Source organism: Scyliorhinus torazame, chromosome 18 (assembly GCF_047496885.1).
Source record: "Scyliorhinus torazame isolate Kashiwa2021f chromosome 18, sScyTor2.1, whole genome shotgun sequence".
Taxonomy (NCBI): Eukaryota; Metazoa; Chordata; class Chondrichthyes; order Carcharhiniformes; family Scyliorhinidae; genus Scyliorhinus; species Scyliorhinus torazame.
The window spans coordinates 28,986,656-29,006,226 of record NC_092724.1 but is presented as its reverse complement, the minus strand read 5'-3'; the positions used below and the strand labels follow the sequence as shown (position 1 = coordinate 29,006,226).

Sequence of the window (19,571 nt, the reverse complement as noted above, 5' to 3'; positions counted from 1 at the left end):
TTGGAAAGAGCACCCTTCCCAAAGTCAACACCTCCACCCTATTCCCATAACCCAGTAACCCCACCCAACACTAAGGGCAATTTTGGACACTAACGGCAATTTATCATGGCCAATCCACCTAACCTGCACATCTTTGGACTGTGGGAGGAAACCGGAGCACCCGGAGGAAACCCACGCACACACGGGGAGGATGTGCAGACTCCGCACAGACAGTGACCCAAGACGGAATCGAACCAGGGACCCTGGAGCTGTGAAGCAATTGTGCTATCCACAATGCTACCGTGCTGCCCCGTAATGTAGAAAGATAAAATTGTTCTGCTAATGTCCTACCGGCAGAGCAAAGATTATTCCCCTTCAAACTCTTCTGCTGCCTTTATCTTTTCTCAACTTTCCTGCAGTTTTTCTAACTTCTGAAAGGAAGTTTTCAAGTCCCATTGTCCCATTTGCATGTTAAAATTGAGAAGTAATGCGTCCAAAATGGCACCCAGATTAGGGTTACAAATGCTTCACCTCCCCATCCCAATGATGGGGTGACCTTTGATCCTGACGGCCTGGGAAAGGCAGGAAGCTGAAGCATGAAATGTTAGTCAGAGTCAGTCAAGAACTGCCAATGCCGTTTACATTTCTGCCCACATTGTTTTCAACACTTTCTGCCGCCACTCAGTAACCACGGACAGTAAGACCTGGGGCGCCTCCCTTATCTACATAAATTAAGAGGTCACCAACTTCAGCCTGGGAGAACCGGATGGAGGTTTGGAACACATGAGCTGAGCATTCATGTAGCACATTTCATGGCTTCAGGAGCACTTTAAAACAGTTTAAGAATAACGGTCTCTTATTAAAGATGGAGATGAGGAGAATTTCTTTCCTTTCAGAGGGTCATTGGTGTGCGGAATTCTCTTCTCCTGAGAGATGTGGTTCACTGAAGATATTCAAGGCTGAGATCGACAGATTTTTGGTGGGAAGAAAGTCAAGGCTTATGGGGGACAGAAGGGAAAGAGGAATTGCGACCACAACCCGATGAGCATACCGCAGTGCGGAGAATCGGCGCCATTGGCGCCGCCGTGGTCGGCGCGGCGCCGCTCGGTGTATGCGCCGACTCTCCTGCCCGGGCCGGCACCGGCCTGCACGCCGACTTTCCGGCCCGGATGGCTGTCAACACAAAGCCGAGTTCCGCCGGCGCCGTTCTAACATCCTCTGAGCCGGCGGGACCTCGGCGTTGAAGGGTACGGGGGTGGCCTGTTGGGGGGTTAGGGTATTTCCGACCCCATGGGAGGGGCTCCGTAGTGGCCTGGCCCGCGATCGGGGCCCACCAATCGGCGTGCCGGCCTCGCTGACCCCCGGCCTCCTTTCCTCCGCGACGGCTCCTGTAGCCCTGCGCCATTTGGCGTTGGGGCCGCCGCGGGGAAGAAGGCCACTGCGCATGCGCTAGTTGGCGTAGCCCAGCTGCACATGCGCGGACCCCGTGGCACCGGGTTCAGGCCGGGATCGGCAGCTGGAGCGGCCTACGCCGCTCCAGCGCCGTCCTAGCCCCCTGTGGGCTGCAGAATGGGGTCCCGGAATGGGCGCCGATGCCGGAGTAAAACACTCCCGTTTTTACTCCGGCGTCGGCACTTAGCCACCCGTTGGGAGAATCCCACTGACAGTGCTGCTAGCTTTACTTAGAGCACAGCTGGAATGCTGTGGACAGTTTTGGTCCTCTGATCAAAGGAAAGATAGATGGGCATTGGAAGCAGTCCAGAGAAGGTTCACTAGGCTGATCCGGATATGGAGGGATTTTCTTATGAGGAGGGGTTATGTAGGTTGGGCCTGTGCTCATTGCAGTTTGGAAGAATGAGATGCAACCTTATTGAGGCGTAAGGGCTTTCAGGGGGCTTGACAGGGTCGATGCTGAGAGGTTGTTTCCCTTTGTGGGAGAGTCTAGGACCAGAGGGCATAATCTCAGGGTAAGTGGGTGCCCATTTAAGACAGAGATGAGGAGGAATTTCTTCAATCAGAGGGTAGCGTATCAGTGGAATTCTTCACCGCAGAGAACAGTAGAGGCTGAGTTGAGAGTATGTTCAAGGATGAGATGGACAGATTTTTATTCAGTAAGGGAATCAAGGGGTATGGGGATATGCCAGGAAAGTGGAGTTGAGGATTATCTCATCAGATCTATCTTGGTCTCATTGAATGGCCGAGCAGATGCGATGGGCCGAATGGCTGACTCCTGCTCCTGCATCTTATGGTCTTTATGATTCTACACCTGCCCTCTCAGGCACTGTTATTTTGCTGTTGTGCTGGATTTCCTGCCTCCAGATTGGTGAGTTACCCATTTGGCAGCTCACTGACTAATAATAATTTTTATTAGTGTCACACTATATCGCAAAGAGAACACCAAATTTGATTAACGATTCACTTCAACCCTTCCAGACACCCACTGCCTGACTGACTGGGCCTCCAAATGAAAATTACATGACTGGAGGCTGTCGTGATTTTTACTGAGCCTTTTTCTCAAGAACTGGCAGAGAACAAAGAATGTTGTCAATTCCAAGGTGGCTGAGTTCTGGTGGCGGCCATGGAGTGAATGGCCACACATAGGGCAGTTCCAGCTCAAAGGGTTAATTTGAACTCTTTTCATCCGAAAGTGGGCTTATTCTGACAGGAAAATGTAGCTGAAGGTGTGGAGAAGAAGATCCCCCCCGTGAGTGGCATGTCTGATGGTTACCAGACCCGGCAGAAAAAGGTGAGAAAACTGGCCAAGGAGACCTGTGGCGCAGTAGCAATTGGGAAGATGGCGGAGGGGGAAGGGTCGGCGCAAGTTGGAAAACCCCAGATGCAGCAGTTCATGGCATTTATTAGAGGGGTTCCTCGAGCAGCGAACGCAGGTGAATGAGGATCGATCGAGGACATTGAGGGAGCGGTAGCACCCTTGAAAGGATCAAAAGAGAGAGCCGAGATGTTTGATCACAGTGATCGGGTGGTGGCATTAGAGGCGGAGGTGGGGCTCCTGGGGGACCTTTGCAAGTCGCTAAGGACAAAGGTAAAGGAGCAGGAGAACACATCCAGAAGGCAGAACCTACGCCTTATCAGCCTGCCAGAGGGTGTGGAAGGTACAAGTGCCACGAGATATGTCTCAAGGATGCTGGCGGGGCTGGTGGCAGAGGGGGTGCTGGACAATGCCCCAGAGATGGACAGGGCTCACAGGTCCCGAAGGCAGAAGCCAAGAGCGGGGGAGCCGCCACAGGCGGTGATTGTGGGGCTCCATAAGTTTGTGGAACAGGAAAAGACCCTGCGATGGGAAAGCGAGAAGCAGAACTGTGAATGGGAGGGGAACAAGGTCCGAATCTATTGCGACATCAGAGCGGAGCTGGCGTAGGGGGGGCGTGTTGGGTTTAACAAGGCCAAAGTGGTTTTATACCATTTGGGGGTATTGTACCTGGCGAAACTGTGGGTAACCTTTGAAGGCCAGGAATATTATTTTGAAACTCCAGAGGAGGCCAATGACATCATAAGAGACCATAAATTGGGGGAAAACGGAATGTCGATGGGAGATGGAGGAGCTGGAAGATACGGGTATCGTGGGAGCCGGAGCTTTTTTCGGGTGGGGTGATTTTGCCCTTGTGATTGTTTGTTAAGGGGCCATACGTTTGTAAGGAGGCAATTGCCCCTTCCCCCTCCTGCCTTTTGTGGTGTTTTTCTTTTTGAAGGTGGTGACCTGTGGTTTTGGATCTGTCTTTGTTTTTGTGGTGAAGGGTGAGATCCAGGGGGAGCCATTTGCACAGGCCAAGGAGGGAAGGTGAGTGGAGGGGTAGGTAGGAGGGGCCTTTGGGCAGGAGCTGTCACGCAGGGGTTGGCCAAGTGGGGGTTGAGGAGGAGGGGAGGGGGGGGTGATGTAGCACTGCTGGAGAATGAGCTTTGTCATGGGCGGAGAAGGGGACCCGGTTCAGGGTGAATTCAAAGGAGGTAGAATTGGAAGGGAATGATTGCGGACGGTGGAGGGGAATGGAGGCACAAGCCTCCGGTGAAGTTCGTAACAGAGAATGGACGGGAACTGAACGGGTCGGTGAAGAGATCTCGGGTCTTTGTGCACTTGAAGAGCTTGAAGGTCGGGCGTGGTCTTTCTGCAGGAGAGGCACATCCAGGTGAAGTATTAGGTTAAGTTGACAAAGGGATGGTTAGGTCAAGTATTCCACGTGGGATTTGATTCAAAGGCGCGGGAGGGGGCCATCCTGCTGAGCAAAAGGACGGGGATTGTAGGCGCCAAGGAAGTGTGGAAACGGTGGGGTTATTTTGGGTTATGCGCCAAATTGGGATGAAGTGGGCTTTGTGAATGGATTACTGGGAACGATGCCGGACCTAGACACACATCAGCTGATTATGGGGGGTGATTTTAACCCTGTGCTGGCACTGAGGGTGGATAGGTCGAGCTCTAAGTCAGTGGGAAGGTTGTGGACGGCAAAGAGTTGGGGATAGTTTATGGAAAAGATGAGAATGGTGGATCCATGGAGGTTTAGGAATACGGGGAGGAGGGAGTACAATAAACAAAGGACAAAGAACAATACAGCACAGGAATAGGCCTTTCGGCCCTCCAAGCCTGCGCCGACCATGGGACCTGCCTAAACTAAAACCGTCTGCAATTACAGAGTCCGTATCCTTCCACTCCCACCCTATTCATATATTTGTCCAGATGCCCCTTAAATGCTGCTATCGTACCTGCTCCCACCATCTCTCCAGGCAGCGTGTTCCATATATTTGCCACCCTTTGTGTAAAAAACTTGCCTCGCACATCTGTTCTAAACTTTTTCCCACGCACTTTAAACCTACGTCCCTCAGTACTTGATTCTCCTACCCTAGGAAAGAGCATCTGACTATCCACTCTGTATATGCCATCCTGCTGAGCAAAAGGACGGGGATTGTAGGCGCCAAGGAACCTTGTAGACCTCTATCAGGTTGCCTCTCAACCTCCGTCATCCCAGTGAGGACAAACTGAGTTTATCTAACCTCTCCTCATAGCTAATGCCCTCCATACCAGGCAACGTCCTAGTATACCGCGTCTGTACCCTCTCCAAAGCGTCCACATCCTTCTGGTAATGTGGCGACCAGAATTGTACACAATATTCCAAATGAGGCCTACCTAAGATCCTGTACAGCTGCAACATGACTTGCCAATTTTTATATTCAATGCCCCGACCGATGAAGGCCAGCATGCCGCATGCCTTCTTGACTACCTTATCCACATGCGTTGCCATTTCAGTGATCGGTGAACATGCACACCCAAATCTCTCTGCCTGTCAGTACTTGCAAGAGTTCTCCATTTATTGTGTAATTCCTACATGCATTGGACATTCCAAAGTGCTTTACCTCACACTTGTCCGGATTAAACTCCATCTGCCATTTCTCTGCCCAAGACTCCAACCAGTTTGTATCCTGCTGTATCCTCTTACAATTCTCTTCACTATCCGCAACTCCACCAATTGCCGTCTGCGAACTTACTAATCAGACCAGCTACATTTTCTTCCAAATCATTTATATACACCACGAACAGCAAAGGTCCCAGAACTGATCAATTTGGAATGCCGCTAGTCACAGCCTTCCATTCAGAAAATCACCCTTCTACTGTTACCCTCTGTCTTCTGTGCCCAAGCCGATCCTGGATCCAACTTGCCAGCTCTCCTCTGATCCCATGTGACTTTACTGTTTGAACCAGTCTACCATGAGGTACCTTGTCAAAGGCTTTACTGAAGTCCATGTATACAACATCTACTACCTTTCCCTCATCTATCATCTTTGTCACTTCCTCGAAAAACCCGATCAAATTAGTGATGCACAACCACCCCTTCACAAAACCATGCTGTCCATCACTAATAAGTCCATTTGTTTCCAAATCTGAGTAAATCCTACCTCTAAGAATCTTTTCCAATAGTTTCCCTACCACTGACATAAGGCTCACCGGCCTATAATTTCCTGGAGTATCCCTGCTGCCCTTCTTAAACAATGGAACAACATTGGCTACTCTCCAGTGCTCTGGAACTTCGCCTGTAGCCAATGAGGATACAAAGATTACTGTCAAGGCCCCAGCAATTTCCTCCCTTGCCTCCAGCCGTATTCTGGGGTAGATCCCATCAGGCCCTGGGGACTTATCTACTTTAATGCTTTTTAAGATGCCCAACACCAAGGGCAGCACTGTGGCGCAATGGTTAGCATTGCTGCCTCACGGTGCCGAGGTCCCAGGTTCGATCCCGGCCCTGGGTCACTGTCAGTGTGGAGTTTGCACATTCTCCCCGTGTTTGCATGGGTTTCGCACTCACAACCCAAAGATGTGTGGGGTCGATGGATTGGCCACGCTAAAATTGCCCCTTAATTGGAAAAAATGAATTGGGCACTCTAAATTTAAAAAAAGATGCCCAACACCTCCTTTTATTAATATTAACATGACTCGTGTTGCTCTTTTTAGCCTTAGTTTATTAGCTCTGATTATGTCACCTTTGCTCACGAGTCGCCAGGTATCTTTCTGATACCGCCACGTGGTTCAAGCTCGAGTTATGATTAATAAGTCAGCACACCGCTTAGTAAGATTGAAATCAACGGCCATTTATTATATACGACAAGTAATGCTTACACAATAATCCTACTATCTATACAGAAACCTATCACTACTGGCCAATACTTAACTTTAGGAAGGGCCCACCAGGACAGGGAAACGAATGGCTTATCGAATCGGATGTGGCCCGCGGGATTCAAAAAGGCTGATACAGATCGATGGCTAGGGGTTTTTATCGGGTAGCGATCGCTGGAGTCAAACTTACTGTTTCTTTGTTGATGTTCTTGCGAAGGTCTCGAGCAGGAGAAGAAGGGAGAGAGAGAGCGATCTGAACTTGGCCCCTTACTTTATAGGGCCCAGGGGCTTCCCGCCTCTCGGGGCAGCCCTTGACCCTGAGTCCCAAGTGATTGGACTTGTTCCCAATCACTGGGTTCGATACGTCCAATAACGGGGCGATTCCTCGATCGGGGGGTGGTCGTTCACCTGTCTTTGTTTCGGCCACTGCAGGCGCCGACAGGTCTGGCCCAGCATTCAATTGCTAATATGTTGCAATTGTTCCCGGGGATAGCCGATTAAACTGCAGATGTCTGGGTTGATGTGCTGTTAATGGTCTTGAGTATCGATCTGGGCTGACTTCCCCAGAGCCGAATATGCTATTCTGTCTGCAGCTGTCCGTTTGTGTCCTGTTGACTGCTTTTCCCATCAGCCTTTTCGGTGAGCCATTTTAAATCGGGTTTTGGCCAAATTAATAGGGAATCAGCCATTTTAGGTGGCTACACTCGGAATACCTACACACTCTACCCTATACTCCTCATCCACCAAGTCCTTCTCTTTGATGAATACAAGAGGCAAAGTATTCATTTAGTATCTCTACTATTTCCTCTGGTTCCATAGATAGATTCCCTCCAATATTCTTGAATGGGCCAACCCTTTCTCTGGCTACCCTCTTGCTCTTTACGTATAAAACGCCTTAGGATTTTCCTTAATCCTGTTTGCCAACAACATTTCATGACCCCTTTTAGCCTTCCTAACTCCTACCACCTTAAGTTCCTTCCTCCTTGCTTTATATTCTTCACGGACTTCATCTGTCCTAAGCCTTTTAGACCTTACGAATGCTTCCTTTTTCTTTTTGACAAGATTCATAATATTCCTCGTTGTCCAGGGTCCCCTATACTTGCAACCTTACCGTTCATCCTCACAGATATATGCCGGTCCTGAATTCTAATCAACTGACATTTGAAAGCCTCCCACATGCCAGATGTTGATTTTCCCTCAAACAGCCTCGCCCAGTCAACACTCTCCAGATCCTGCCTAATGCTGTTATAATTAGCCTTCCCCCAGTCTAACACCTTCACCTGAGGACCACTCTTGTCCTTTTCCATAAGCAGCTTAAAACTTACAGAATTATGATCACTGTTCCTTCTTCTCGCATGTGTACAAGGTATACTTTAAATTGATTTTTTTTGTAGTGAGCCGAGCAGTGTTGGTGGGGTGGTGGGGGCAGATTACACGGGAATCGCGATCTTGGACGACGCGTCGCGCTGGCTGGAGGTTAGATTTAGTTCGAGGCAGGAGCAGAGGTCGGGATGGAGGTTAGATTCGGGGCTTTTGGCGGACAAGGGGTTCTGTGAGAAGGTGCAGTCGGTGATCAGAGGTTATGTGGAGTTGAATCAGAATGGGGAGGTATCGGTGGCCACATTTTGGGAGGTGTTGAAGGCGGTGGTTCGGGGGAGGTTATCTTATTCAAGACGCACAGAGATAGGAGGAGGAGGGAGGAGTGTGGACGGTTGTTGGACGAGTAAGTCGAGGTGGACAGGAAATATTCGAGAGCCCCCACCAAGGAGGCGTTGGCAGAGAGAAAGAGGTCACGGGGCAGTTTGATAGGTTGACGATGGGGAAGGCAGTGGGACAGCTACGGAGGGTGAGTGGGGTGCAGTATGAATATGGACAGAAGGCGATCTGTATGCCAGCCCATCAGCTACAGAGGCAGGCTGTGTCCATGGAAATTCTGAGGGTGCGGACAGAGGATTGGGAGGTAGTGTCGGAGCCGGGGAAGATTAACAAGGCATTTAGGGAGTATTATGAGAAGTTATATAGAGCCGAGCTGGGTGGTGACGAAGGGGATATGGTGCAGTTTTTAGATGATCTGGAATTCCCAAGGCTCAATGATGAGAGGAGGCAGGTGCTGGAGGAACCGCTAGGACTGAGAGGGGTGGTGGATAGCATAAAAAGGATGAAGTCGGGTTAGGCCCCAGAGCCAGATGGCTAGCTGGCGGCATTCTATCAGGAGTTTGCGACAGAGTTGGCACCACATTTTCTGGGGATGTTTCGCGAGGCTCTGGAGAAGGGGGAGCCACCGGAGGCACTGACCCAGGCGTTGATCATCCTAATCCCGAAGAAGGGGAAGGACCTGTTGGAGTGTGGGTCAGGTAGGCCCATTTCATTTCTAAACACGGATGTGAAAGTGTTGGTCATGTTAATGGCAGGGAGGATGGAAGGATGCATTCCGATGGGTGGTTGCAGAGGACCAAACGGGTTTCATAAAGGGCAGGCAGCTTTCCAGCAACATCAGATGGCTATTAAACGTGATCATGACCCCGTCGAAGGAGCGGGTACTGGAGATGGTGGCCTCTATGGACATGGAGAAGGCTTTCGACCAGGTCGAGTGGCAGTACCTCCTTGAAATTCTGGAAAGGTTCGGGTTTGGCCCGAAGTTTATGGCATGAGTGCATCTGTTGTATGTGGCCCCGGTGTCGAGTGGATGGACAAATGAGATGAGTTCACAGAGTTTCGGGGTGCACAGGGGAATGAGGCAAGCGTGTTCGTTCTCACCATTGTTGCTCGGGCTGGTAACAGAGCCCTTTTCCAGAAACTGGATGCAGCGATTTCAGAGTTTATATGGGTGGGGAAGGTTCCTCGGGTGAAGGATCCTGTTACAGAGGCAGAGGCAGAAAGGGGGGCTGGCGCTACCAAACCTGCAACATCACTATTGGGCGGCAAATGCGGAGAAGGTGAGGTGGTGGTGGGAAGGAGAGGAGTTAGAATGGGTTAGGATGGAGGAGGAGTCCTGTCGGGGGTCCAGCCTGAGGGCCATGGTGACGGCGGCACTTCCGCTGGCACCGGGGAGGTACATGGTGAGCCGGGTAGAGCAGTCCACGATTAGGGTGTGGAACCAGTTGAGGAGACACTTTAGGATAGAGGGGATATCGGTGCTAACACCACTGTGTGGGAACCATGGGTTTAAGTCGGGCAAGACGGATGGCATGTATAGGAGGTGGTGAGAGGTCAGGCTGGTGAGGGCGAGGGATTTAGATCTGGAGGAGAGGTTTGCAGATCTGGAAGAGCTGCTTGAGAGGGTGGAGCTTCCGAAGGGAAGCAAATTCCGGTATATGCATGTGAGGGGCTTTGCACGGAAGGAATGGAGAGGGTTTCCCAGGCTGCCTGAGTATACCTTGTTGGAGCATTTGTTGCTCCCGGATGTGGAAGGGGTGGGTAGGATTGGGGAAGCACGGTAGCATAGTGGTTAGCACAATTGCTTCACAGGTCCAGGGTCCCAGATTCGATTCCCGGCTTGGGTCACTGTCTGTGCGGAGTCTGTAGGTTCTTCCCGTGTCTGCGTGAGTTTCCTCCGGGTGCTCCGGTTTCCTCCCACAGTCCAAAGAAGTGCAGGCTAGGTGGATTGGCCATGCAAAATTGCCCTTTGTGTCCAAAATTGCCCTTAGTGTTAGGTTGGGTCACTGGGTTATGAGCATAGGGTGGAGGTGTGTGCTTGGGTAGGGTGCTCTATCCAAGAGCCGGTGCAGACTCAATAGGCCGAATGGCCTCCTTCTGCACTGTAAATTCTATGATTCTAAGATTCGCGATATATATATATATGGGTGTCTGGGGAACAGGGCGGAGTGCAGTTGGTGAGGATTAAGGAGAAATGGGAGGAGGAGCTGGGGGGGTTGATGAGAGAGTGGATATGGGATCCTTGTGTGTGAGGATGAGTTTGATTCAATTTAAGGTGGTGCACAGGGTGCATATGACTCTGGCGAGGATGATCAGGTTCTTCCGGGGTTGGCAGATGAATGTGAGAAGTGTGAGCGAGGACCAGCAAATCACATGCACATGTTCTGGGGCTGCAAGAAGTTGGAGAGATACTGGGAGGGGGTGTTCAGGACACCATCTAAGATAATGAGGGTAGAGGACGGGCCCTCCCTATGGTGGCGATCTTCGGGGTATTGGAAATGCCGGAGCTGATGGAGGGGAGGAGGGCCGATGTTAAAGCCTTCGCCTCTCTTGTTGCCCGCCGAAGGACTCTGTTGGAATGGCGGTCGACAACGCTACCAGGGGTGGCGACCTGGATGGGTCATAAATTGAAGGTGCCTCATAAATTTGAGTTGTTGTGGTCATTCTGGATACCTCCTGATATATCATTGCCACCAAATGGATCGCCCACTGTTTGGGAATTCCTTGAAACTGCAGCTCAACCTAGATTTTCTGCACTTCACAGAGACCCAGTAAATTGATAACAGGGCATTGGTCTGCCTGGCAATGCTTACCACTACTGGCAAGAATCTGCTTCTAATTCATTTTCTGGCAGCACTACTCCAGTTTACATTCGTGGGGGAAATGCCCCTAGTATTGTGAACTGAGACAGCCTTGTAATATACATTAGAGAGAAAATAAAGCTTATATTTGAGCAATTTGCTTTGACTGTAATGTTAGTCTGCTGCTAGAAAATCAAACATTACGAACAATTCAGATCCACCCCACGACTGAAAAACAGTTCTGTAAATGAATTTGAGAGTAACCTCTGTAAAGAGTGACCATGTGGTGCTGTGGCCTGGTCATGTGGAACTGCTTATTTTAAAAAATGTTCCCTCATTCATCAGGAGCCGTGGGCAGTCACTGGTACAGAGTCGCTAGTGAAATGCACACAAGGAGGAAACTGAGATTATTCTCGGAAAAGCAGAGACTGCTGGATTCAATTAAACTAAATGAGTTGCCATTAGGCGAAAAGACATCGGAGCAGAAGTAGGCCATTCGGCCCATCGGGTCTGCTCTGCCATTCATTAAGATCATGGCTGATCTGATATAATCCTCAATTCCACTTTCCCGCCATATCCCCTTATAACCCTTGATTCCCTTACTGTTTAAAAGTTATCTCTCTCAGACTTGAACGCAGTTAATGGCCCAGTCTCTACAGCTGTCTGCAGTAAAGAATTCCACAGATTCCCTACCCTCTGAGAGACGGAATTCCTCCTCATCCCTGTTTTAAATGGGCGACTCCTTAGTCTGAGATTACACCCTCTAGTCTTAGACTCTCCCACAAGGGAAAACATCCTTTCAGTCTCTACCATGTCAAGCCCCCTGAGAATCCTGATGATTCAATAAGGTTGCATCTCATTCTTCTAAACTCCAATGAGCACAGGCCCAACCTACTCAACCTCTCCTCATAAGAAAATGCCTCCGTACCAGGGATCAACCTAGTGAACCTTGCCAAGCCGAAAACCCTGCAGCTTCAGGAGTTCACTACTATTCACTCAGTTCCTTAGTTTGGAGTGGAGATATCGATGCACTGCAGCATGTTGTTTGCTCGCTAAGTTCTGTGAACATTTTTGGTTCTGACAAGTGAAGAACGAAGGACAGCACTTCTATAAAACACAGAGTATTAGGAAGCGGATTATGCTGAGTTTAAAGTTGGACAATGTGTGCAGATTTCACAGTCTCACAAACTAGCACAACTTTCCCGCAGCAGATAAGATCCCAAATCATCGTTGATCTTTGTAAACAAGGGCACACAGATACTTATTTCAAAGGACAACCTGCCCTCTGCTCAAAGGATAGACAGTTGAAAGTTGTGTATCGTTGACCTCAGCTTCGATAATGTTTTGACTCATGTGCTTCTGGTAAATCAGTCAGTTATGCTGCTTCTTGTGAATGCTCATTCATCATCATATCACAAAATAGATACAGATAAGGGTGGCCATCTTTGATTGTCCAATCATGGTAAGAGACTGACAATCCCAACATCTCGTTTGACTGGATAATTAGGAAGTTTTTCCTTCCAATAGTCTACCTACTGAGACCGTTCAAAGTGTGCATAAATCTTTGTGTGAAGCTTTTCCTAACAGCCTCCAAAATTTTGAGCCAGAATTTTAAATTTACCCATCCCCATTCTACTCTCCTGGCAAACTTTGAAGTAATACTCTCCTTTAACTTTATCTACCCGAATTGACCTTTTGTAAACTTTGATAAGGCCCTCTCTCAGTCGCCAGCATTTAAAGCTGACGAGCTCTAATTTCTCCAATCTTTCCTTGTAATTCTTAATCAGATTAGAATCATAGAATGGGATGGTCAGGCCACAGAAGGAGGCCATTCTGGCACCCTGCCTGTGCTGGGTCTCAAGGGAACTCAACTAGTCCCACGCTCTTATCCTTTCCTAACAGTCCAGCAAATTCCCTTTTGACAGTCACAATTGAATCTACCTCCACCACACTCTGAGGCAGTGCATTCCTAGCCACTTGCTGTGTAGAAACATTCTGTCATCATGTTGCCATTGGTTCCTTTGCCACATACCTACATTTGAGTGTTCAGATTCTCAACCAATGGGACCAGTTTCTCTCTATTGACTCTAGCTGGGTCCTCGTGGTTGTGAACACCTCCAACAAATCTCCTCTTGACCAGCGTATGGCTCTTGTACTACTATCGTGGCTTGTTATACACAAGATCTTCTTGGAATTGAGTTGGCCAGATACCTCCTTATACCATCGTCATCTGTTGAGCACCTTCAGTGAATGCACTGAAACTCCTTGGAGCTGAAAACATGAAGGGATTATGACAGGGTACATCTGGAGCTGAAAGTTAATATTGCTCTGGTTATATTCTCTTCTGCAGATTCCCTAGCTTGACACGCACACCCAAACATGTTGATACATCAGGTGGAGAAAACCATTGGGATTCTCAGTCCTCTGCAGACCATTGGAAATGCGGAGGGGCACTTACAGAGATGTGGTTGCTGACTGCTTGGGTGCCACTGTAATCAGACTTTCCACAACCTATTTTAAAGAGGACAATAAACGTCAAGAAAGAACTTGTGTTTATATATTACTATTCACAACCTTAGGACAACCCAAGGCATTTTACAGCCACTGCAGTACTTTTGAAATGTTGTAATATAGGAAAAATCGAAGCCAATTTTCACATCTGATAATGATCAAATTATCTATTTTACAGAGATGTTGGTTCAGTGAAAACCACAGGTCAGGACACAAGAGAAATCATTTTTGCTTCTCTTTGAAATAGTACAATGGGATCTTTAACATCCAGCAGAGAGGACAGATCAGGCCTTACTTTTTTTTATTTGTTCGTGGGACATATACGTTGCAGGCTGTGTCAGCATTTATTTCCCATCCCTAGTTGCCCTGAGGGGCAGTTAAGAGTCAACCACATTGCTGTGGGTCTGGAGTCACATGTAGGCCAGACCAGATAAGGATGGCAGGTTTCCTTCTCTAAAGGACATGAGTGAACCAGATGGGTTTTAATGACAATCAACAATGGTTTCATAGCCATCATTAGACTTCTAATTCCAGATTTCTTATTAATGGAATTCAAATTTCACCATCTGCAGTGGCGGGATTTGAACCTGGGACTCCAGAATACTCTGGGTCTCTGCATTACTAGTCCAGTGACAACACCACCAAGCCACCTCCTCCCATCATCTCATAACATCTCATCTACAAACATACCTCTGCCAGGGCAGCACTTCCTTCATACTACACTAGAAAGTCGGCCTAGATTTTGCTCTCAAGCCTCCGGGCGGGATTCTGCATCCGTTCACGGCAGGGGGGTTCTCCTGTCCCGCTGCAGTAAATGGGAAATTTGGCTGACCGCCAAATTCTCCGTCCTCGTTAGCAGCGGTAGCGGGGCGGACTCGCAGCGGAGAATCCTGGCCTCTGTCTCTGACAAACAGTGTGGCTCAGAGTCGAGAATGTGACCAACTGAGCCCCTTCTTATTTTACAAGGAATGTCCTAAACCTAGTTACTTACTTGCCTGTTAAATTACCTCCAGTGTGCTTTGCAAATATTGCTCCTGGCTAATTGTTTTGCAAACCTAACTTTCCAACCATGCAGCCGCAGAGAAGCTCCAATGGTCTCTTCATTGCTGACAGCCCATGTTCAGAGCTGCCACTGGGTTCCTTGTGCAAACAATTGTTTTGTTTCTTGTTCTGTTATTTGTTGGTCGCCTGTAACTAGATAGACACTATAATCAAACTTTTTGTTATACTACTTCTGTACTGATTCAACTTACAATTCATTAAATCTTTCTAAAATATCTGTTCAGCATTTTCCGTCAGTTTGTGCCTGATACACGTGAAAGCCAATAAATGCCCTGAACAGTCTCTTAGCCAAGCGGTGGAAAAATTGACGTCAGCACCATTTCTGATGGTTTCAAATTGAGTTCACACAGGTTCCTCATAGCTTCACATCACCCTTACCTAACCTCAGGCATAGATCGTTAACTGCAAAGCTTTAGCAATTCCAAATCTGGTGTTCAGTCAGCTGAAGGCATGCCAGCACATAGCCAGGCTGGGTTCCCATTGCTTGTTCAGTTGGGAACATCCAGATAATGTGCATTTATTTTTGAGGGTTAGTGATGCTGAATGAGAAGAATTAGCACTGCATTTGTCTTGTGTTCATGACATCTTGGACAATTCCTCCTTAGCTCTGGCCTTTCCCTGACCTTCTATCCTACCCAGCCCCCTCATCCATTGCATTTCAACAACAATAATAACAACCTTTATTAGTGTCACAAGTAGGCTTACATTAACACTGCAATGAAGTTACTGTGAAAATCCCCCAGTCGCTGCACTCCGGCGCCTGTTCGGGTACACAGAGGGAAAATTCAGAATGTTCAATTCACCTAACAAGCACATCTTTCTGGACTTGTGGGAGGGAAACCTGAGTGCCCGGAGAAAATCCACGCAGACACGGGGAGAACGTGCAGACGCCGCACGGACAGTGACCCAAGCCGGGAATTAAACCTGGGTCCCTAACCCGGGAGTTGTGAAACAACAGTGCTAACCACTGTGCTACCGTGCTCTAAAGAAGAATCACGTGGGCTCACAACAGTAACTCTGTTTCTTTCTCCACAGATGCTGCCAGACCTGCTGAATTTATCCAGAATTTTCTGTTTTTATTTTAGGTTTACAGCATCCGCAATAATTTGCTTTTATTAAAGAAGAATCCCTGCCCTTTACAAACACTGGTTAACCCTAAACCAGGGTATTGTGGTCAATTATGGGCAGCGTACTTCAGTCCCTGTAGAGGGTGGAGAGAATGAGCACCAAGGATGCAAGACTTCAGTTATGTGTCGAGACCAGAAAAGCCAGGTCTGTTCTTCTTCGAGTAGAGAAAGGGATGTTTAATGGAGCTGTTCAGGATTTTGGTAGAAAAACTGTTTCCATTGCTGGATGGGCTGATGACCAGAGAGCACAGATTTAAGGAAATTGGCAGAAGCACCAAAGGCAAACCTGAGGGGGGAAAAATATTTACGCAGCAAACGGTTACATCGCTTGACAGGACAGTGGAAGCTGATTCAATACTAAATTTTAAAAGTACAGTAAGAAGTCTTACAACACCAGGTTAAAGTCCAACAGGTTTGTTTCGATGTCACTAGCTTTCGGAGTGCTGCTCCTTCCTCAGGTGAATGAAGAGGTATGTTCCAGAAACATATATACAGACAGATTCAAAGATGCCAGACAATGCTTGGAATATGCGCATTAGCAGGTGATTAAATCTTTACAGATCCAGAGATGGGGTAACCCCAGGTTAAAGAGGTGTGAATTGTGTCAAGCCAGGACAGTTGGTAGGATTTCGCAGGCCAGATGGTGGGGGATGAATGTAATGCGACATGAATCCCAGGTCCTGGTTAAGGCCGCACTCATATGTGCAGAACTTGGCTATAAGTTTCTGCTCGGCGATTCTGCGTTGTCGCGCGTCCTGAAGGCCGCCTTGGAGAACACTTACCCGGAGATCAGAGGCTGAATGCCCTTGAGTGCTGAAGTGGTCCCCGACTGGAAGGGAACATTCCTGCCTGGTGATTGTCGCGCGATGTCCGTTCATTCGTTGTCGCAGCGTCTGCATGGAAATTTTAAAAGGAAATTGGTACTTGAAGTGGAATAGAATGCAGGGCTCAGGGAAAGACCAGGAAAGTGGGATTATTTGGCTGCTCTGTCAAAGAGCTACCACAGGCAGGGTGGGCCAAATGACCTCCTTCAGTGCTGTATCATTCTCTCAGTCCAGCGACGGATTCAACTCGCATCACTGAACTAGGTTGACTGCTCCATCTTCTCCAACAGCCTGCAGTACTGCAAACCTGCGTCATTGAGGTACCAGGTTGTTGTAATAGAATCATAGAATTTACAGTGCAGAAGGAGGCCATTCGGCCCATCGAGTCTGCCCGGCCCTTGGAAAGAGCACCCTACTTAAGCTAACACCTCCACCCCATCCACGTATCCCAGTATCCCCACACAACCTTTTTGGACACCAAGGACAATTTATCATGGCCAATCCAACTAACTGGCACAGCTTTGGACTGTGGGAGGAAACCAAAGCCCCCGGAGGAAACCCACGCACACACAGGGAGAACGTGCAGACTCCACACAGACAGTGACCCACGCCGGGAATCAAACCTGGGACCCTGGAGCTGTGAAGCAACTGAGCTAACCAATATGCTACCGTGCTGCCCTTTATTGCGGCAAAACAACATTATTTCGGTCCCAAACTCCCATCACTCACATATGTCACCTTGAAGCTGATTCAACCCACTTTCCATCTTTCCCTGGAAGAGGATAGTCACTATCTCATCATTAGATGATTAAAAGGTTGTACTGTTGTTAAGCAGAAGCAGAGACCAACAACTCATTCCGAGTGATCCGGTGAGCACCATGAAATCGCACCATTGGGCAGCACGGTAGCACAAGTGAATAGCACTATGGCTTCACGGTGCCAGGGTCCCAGGTTCGATTCCCCGCTGGGTCACTGTCTGTGAGGAGTCTGCACATTCTCCCCGTGTCTGCGTGGGTTTCCTCCGGGTGCTCCGGTTTCCTCCCACTGTCCAAAGACGTGCAGGTTAAGTGGATTGGCCATGATAAATTGCCCTTAGTGACCAAAAAGATTAGAAGGGGTTATTGGGTTACGGGGATAGGGTGGAAGTGAGGGCTTAAGTGGGTCGGTGCAGACTCAATGGGCCGAATGGCCTCCTTCTGCACTGTATGTTCTATGTTCCTATGTTAACTCCCCCCCCCCCCCATATCAACAGAGTAGATGAACAATCCAAACTTGCCTTCATATAACATGTGAACCTCAGAAAGTCCCAATGTTACTTCACGACAAATAGATTCTTTCTTCAAGTGCAGCTATTGTTCAATGGATAAATGGAGCAGCCAATCTGTGCTCAGCAGGATCCCCCAAAACAGCTGAGTTGAGGACTGGGAGAGTGGCCCTCTCCCCTAGATGTTCTGATCTGTGCTTGCTTCATGTGGTGCTTACCTGACAGGCGGTGAGGATAAACATCTACCCTCACCCCACTGTCCTCAATACTTCAAACCACCTTCAAAATAAGCAAATACCAAACTATTTACAGCCCTCTAGTCTTTAAAATGGAGCATTTTGATCAGCTTTTTCAGTGTGGATGGAACTCTGCATTCACAGAATTTGCCAGAGACTACATGTTTTAATTCCAATTGCCAGCTTCGCAAGAGCAATTAAAAAAATATAATTTCCAGGATGTAGGCATCACTGGCTAGACCAGTGTTTATTGCCCATCCCTAATTGTCCTTGAAAAGGGTAGTGGGAAGCTGCCTTCTTAAACCGCTGCTGTGAGAGAGGGAATTCCAGGTTTTTGACCCAGCGACGATATATTTCCAAGTCAGAATGGTGATTGCCTTAGAGGAGAACTTCCAGGTGGTGGTACTCCCATGTATCTGCTGCCCTTGTCCTTCTCAATTAAGCACTGCGATTGACTGGTATCAAGAAAACGGCTACAGAGAGAAAATGTTATTGAGTTTCTAAATCCCTGGTTCTGTTTGTGTATTTAACTTAATGACATTATCGTAGTTTACAATAGATTCAGTTCTTGGGGAAATTTCCTGGAAGTGACATTCTGTAAATAAACATGGGCAAGTGATAACCAGGAGACTTGGAGCCATAATCAGTATATGAGTCATTTGTGTTGCAAGAGGAATACACCGCTGTGTACCACATGATGTCTATTGTATATTATTTTTGATAGACAATAAAACATAATCTCCATTTCAAAAGGGACATTAAAGCTCCTCAATTCCGAGTGGTTTGCGTGCACGGAACGACAGACGTGAGGTTGTGGTGGTCACTCCATGACTTGTAATGAGTGCAGGTGGTGATGGGTAATATTCCACACAATGCTATCTGGCATAGGTATTTCGCATGTCTTCTGGTTTCAATGCATGTTCATAACAGGTTGTGTGGTTCACTGTTGGGATGGTTTGTTATGGTGGAAAATTCAAGACCCGCAGCTATGTCACTTTATTTTAGTTTCTCATTCGGTGAGTCTCGGGCGTCCAAACTCTTGTTTATCTTTATGTTCTGCCAATTCCTGTCTCAAAATATCCAGACGTCAAAATATTTTTGTAGATATTTAGCTGCGTATGTGGAGCTTGGGTTTTAGCAAGCAAACTAATTTCAGGATGTTTTTCTCAGGCTCATAATTACCCCGCAGGTGGACATTAGTCATTCGACTATCATGCTCACGGACCAGACCCCTACAGTGGCTAGGATAGTGAATAGAAACCCTAATATTTTATTTTAAAAGCAAATTACTGCACATGCCGGAATCTGAAACAAAATAGAAAATACTGGACAATCTCAGCAGGTCTGACAGCCTCTGTGGAGAGAGGAGGGAGCTAACACTTCCAGTCTGGATGACTCTTTGTCAAAGCTGTTTTATTTTATATTTTATTTTAACTTTGTAAGAGTGTGAGGAACGGGTACCTCGCTCCAGGAGTGATTTCATGCAAAAAGG

General features: G+C 48.0%; 1 long non-coding RNA gene across 4 annotated transcripts in view; it reads right to left on the bottom strand.

The window, feature by feature from the left end:
• Nucleotides 1–19,571, bottom strand: part of LOC140395088 (uncharacterized) — a 165,073-nt gene that overhangs the window by 137,177 nt on the left and 8,325 nt on the right. For all 4 annotated transcript variants that reach the window (XR_011936101.1, XR_011936099.1, XR_011936100.1 and 1 more), the window contains exon 2: nucleotides 16,538–16,648. This is a non-coding gene — a long non-coding RNA (uncharacterized lncRNA). Of the gene's footprint in view, nucleotides 1–16,537; nucleotides 16,649–19,571 lie in introns of those variants that run through there.